The sequence below is a fragment of the Neovison vison genome, chromosome 12, assembly GCF_020171115.1.
Source record: "Neovison vison isolate M4711 chromosome 12, ASM_NN_V1, whole genome shotgun sequence".
Classification (NCBI taxonomy): Eukaryota; Metazoa; Chordata; class Mammalia; order Carnivora; family Mustelidae; genus Neogale; species Neogale vison.
Window position 1 is genome coordinate 104,611,893 of NC_058102.1, and position 4,778 is coordinate 104,616,670.

Here is a 4,778-nt window from a genome sequence, read left to right on the forward strand (position 1 = left end):
AACTAGCTTATAAAAAAACAGTTGAATCCAAAATTTGTTTTGGCAGTTGGGATAAGTTGAATTTGCCTGCTCAGATGGCTAAAACATTTTACTCATAGTTGTGGAGAAGACATTTAAGATTTTTCTTTAGTCCGGTATCCAAATCAGTCCTTTTCCCCCACTCCTTCTGATAAGAAACTTCTCCCTTAACACTTTCACTTCAAAGAATGGCTCTTAAATCCTAGAGATGGCGGTAGAAAATTTACAGCACGGATTGCCTGGGTGACTCAGCTGGTTGAGCACCTGTCTTCTGCTCCTGATCCCGGAGTCCCAGCTCAGCAGGGAACCTGCTGCTCCCCCTGCTTGTTCTCAATCTCTCTCTCTGACAAATAAAAAATTAAAATCTTAAAAAAAAAAAAAAAAGAAAGAAAGAAAGAGAAAGAAAAAGAAAAGAAAATTCACACCATAAGGCAAGTTTTCTTTAAGGAGCTTTGGGGTATGTATGCCTCTTATCAGAGGTCGAGATTCATTACTATTTAAAATATTCCTTCTTTTTCTTAATTACAGAGCAATTCTGTTTCCAATGACCTGTTCTTTTACAGTACTCATAAGCATTTTGCGATGAATAGGAGAGATTTTGGAATTGGTAAGGATAAGTGAGTTTGAGTTGCTTCTAGAGCACAGTTCTGGTTTTATAGAGATTTGCAAGACAATGAGTTGTTTCTAAGGCCTCGAAGAGTTGAATTGCAGCTTGGATATCAAGACAGTGATCCACCTAGCCAACCAAACTTGCTTCTTTATCTCGGGTAGATTTCCAATTAAAATGGAAACCAAAAGATTTCTGTGCCCTAAAACTTCAGGGTTTAATGCAGTATGCCTTTTTAAAAATCCGTATAAATGGTTCAACAAAAGCCTTCGAATGCTCTCATTCTTTCTGAGTGCACAGTTCAATCTTGGACTAATTCACCTTAGTCGGGGAAAGACTTTAATATTGCTCTTATCAGTCCCTGAACATTGGGCTCCTGCTGGTCCATTTCCTGATCATTTGTACAAGGTCCTGGGGAAAATTTAGGTTATCTGTTGGGGGTGGGTGTCGGGGAGGGAGGTGCATTCCCCAGGGGACTGTCTGGCTTCTCTGATAACTACAGTATAATCATGGCTGGGAGGAACACCCCTTAACAGCCAGTTGAGGTCTTTGTGAGTCTTTGTGAGTTTGAATGTCCACTAATCTTTTCAACTCTTGTCTAAACTTCCGAAAGTGGAGGTAAAAGGACTTTATAATTGAGAGTGTCTGCTGCTGTCCAGGGGACGTGAATACTTTGCAAGGGGAAAGGAGGTTGTCCAGGGTACATCTGCAAAGGACATTGCATAGGAAGACCTGATGTTGGTAGAGCCAGATTACAGAGTCCTAGAAAGTAAGAGTTATAAGGGACAGAACAGTGAGCCCTACTGCCCATCCCAGGAACTTCTGCTAAATTAATTTCCTGGTTTTAGTATTTATATGGGTAATCTGTACACCCCAGGCCTGGAGATCAGAATGCTCTGTGTAAATCTTGCAAAGAAAGTGAGGTCAAACCAAGCATTTGGGTGTTGAAGGGGTTTTCTGGGAATGTTAGAGGAATTGGGGGCTTTGGGGGGAATTTTTTGAGGTCATGGGCTGGATTTTGAGAGAGAGAATTTAGATCAAGGGTCCAGAGATCCAAAAGATCTTCTGGAGGGTCAGGGACAGGGAGTTAGGGATGAGGAGAAGGGTAATTCATGTTGGACATGGATTTTAATTTTTGTTTTAAGTCAAATTTCTGTTCTTCCATTTTATTAAAGGAGTCCCTAGGGCCAGCCATTATTTTTTGTACCCAGTTTTAGCTTGGTCTTTTCATGGGTACCAGTGTAAGGTAATGGTTTAGGTTGAGACCCCTCTTTAAAAAATTGTTTTTCTTTTAAATATAGCCAATTCAAAGGATCCATCATCTGGCCATTGGTGAGTAGGTTCTTACAGCAACTCAAACCAATAAGCCTTTTGAAGGCTTAATCCTGAGTGCAAGAGGTGTCCCTGTAGCAAAAGATGCAGCCCTGCCCAGTTCTACAGAGTTCACTCCCAGAGTTCATCCAAGAAAGATCTAGCTATAGATGGGATGCAACCCGCATTTCTGTCTGGCCAAATGAGTAAAATGAGGTCTCCAGTTGTCCATGAGACTAATGCACAAGGAGGGCAAGACGACAAAGGGCCTGGATGTGCCGGGACCTCTCAGAACACATTCCCCTAAAAGCTGACACAGCGGACAAAGAGAACATTGCTTAAGGGATGCACAGCCTGTTCGACCATCTTCCAGATGCACGTCGGACTGGTACATGAATCCTCTGGCCAGTAGAGGCAAGAGAGAAAATGCTCCTCACCGGTCATGAAACCAAGCTCACAAGACATAGAACAAGATGAGAGGAAAACCTCATTCTTCTTTTTCTTTTATCCCCCCATATGCCCAGTAACAGCTTTAGCCAAGCCTTGGGTTTCTCAGGCCAAATTAACACCTGAGAGGGACGTGCTACTGGGTCGGGGATTGTGTGTTGTCTTACAGTATGCGTTGTTGCACGGAAATTCTCTTGAGGCTGATGACTGACCTAGTGTCAGTCTAACCCATTTTGTGACCAACTTCTCCTAACTCGGGAGCCTGGCATCAGGTGGCCAGAGCTCTAAGAGCTGTGAAGTGCTGATCAGCACCCCCACACACTCTCACTTCCGAGATCCCCATGAGCAATAGCCTTTACCTCCTGGGCCAGTGCGCTCACAGCAAAGTTGGTCTGTACAGACACCAGTCTGCCAAGAACCATGAACTCGTCAGTCTGTGAGGCGGGCGTGAACAACAGACCTATGCCTCGTTTCTACCCTAGGGTTTTCCTCCTTATGGTAAAGGACACACGAGACAGAGACAAAGGAAAATGAGGACCATCTCTGGGACGAAAGGGATCAATAGAAAATAAGAGTATTCATGACAAATCTTTACCAGAGTTGCTATGCCCAAGGGAGAGTTCACACAAATACTCTTTCCTGCCAATCTAAATTTACAAAAAGAAAAGACACTCGTTCTCGCTTCAGTCAGATCCTGCAGGCAGGGATCCAGGAGACTGACGTGGTAAGAATACTTACCTTCTGCTGGCTTTGGTCAGAGGGCCCGGGATCTCTCAGCAGCAACAGCCCCAGAACCAGCAGTATCCAGTCAGCCAAAGTCCTTTGTGGTCACCAACTGCAGGGGTGAAAAAACCCTCTCTTCTTCCCTTCTAGGTTGTTTGGTTGGTCCAATAATTAAGCTGATGTAAGACAGAGTAACAAAAGAAAAATAAACAAATTTCATAGGTATGAAAGCCCCATAAAAATAGGAGACCCAAGGGGCAGCTGGGGGATTGAGGCTTCTAGAACATCCTGAGTTGAAAAAAGTGTAGGGGTCTGGGAATGCGAAGGAGAGGAAGACTGTTCACAAGAAGTCGGGAGAAGATGTTGGGAAAACAGGTTGTCCAGTTATAAAGGCGAGCTTCTTAGGTAAAAAGGTATCTTTGATAATAGCTCTCTCTTCTGGAACAGGCCTCCTTTCCAATGTAAATTTAGGCAGTTGAGGGGGAGGTAAAGAGCTTTTCCTGAATCTACAGTTTCTTAAAAATAATCAGCCTAAAATAATCCTTGTGCCAGAGAGGCATATTTTTGGGGTGACAAATTCTGCCCCCCTGCAGTTTCAATATATCTTCTTTTCCTTTCCCCTCCTTTGTTCCATTATTATCATATCTATTTCCACATATGTTACATACTTGACAATACAGTGTCATAAGTTTCACTTTATGCAACTTTTGTCTTTTAAAGGAGTCAGGAGAAGAAATAAAACATATTTAGAGAGTCTTTTATATTTACCCACATATTTATCATTTCTGGAGCTCTTCATTCTTGCTGTGGATTTGAGTATCCTCAGGCATTACTTCCTCTCAGAATACAGAATTTCCTTTTGCATTCCTTACAAGGTGTGTCTGCGAACAAAATGCTCTCTAGATCTTTCATTATCTGGGATTGTCTTCATTTCACCTTCATTATTGAAGGATGGTTTTGCTGGATATAGAATTTTTGGTTGATGGAATTTTCCAGCCCTTTGGAACACATCATTCCATGGCTTTGCCATATTCATTGTCTCAGGAGTGATTCATTTGTATAATTTCTATCTTTTTATTAAGATTGTTTTCACTCATTGGATTATTGTTGTCACACTTTCCTTAAATTTTTGAATATTTTTTTAGTTCCTTAAACATGTGTATAGTAGCTGCCTTAAAGGTTTAGTCTGATAAAACCTCACATCTTAGAGGCATACAAACACAGAGACCATTTCTACTGACTTTTTTTTTCTGAATATAGTCACACTTTCTTGTTGCTTTGCCCATGGTACGATTTCTTTGTTGAAAGCTGAATACTTTGCATCATATTGGAAAAGGACTTCAACCACTTCTGTTTCGACTTCCAACTGTCTAATTGATTAAGTTCTTCTTTCCAGCTTTATCTCTTGACTTGGACATGGGAACCTGCAGCCCAACATCCCCTGGTGGGAATGGGGATTACCTGCTCACCCATAAGGACTTCTCTGAGCCGGCAAGCCCCTACACTCCAGACCCCAAGACTATGATCAACCTGACTCTCACTTGCACATACCCACCCACCAGCATCCCATGTTTTCCTTATAGAACCTGAATGTATTTTCAGCACTTTGGAGATAGTCTTTGAGGAACTAGTCCACTCTCTTCGTGGTGTGGGTCTCACTGAAATAAATTCC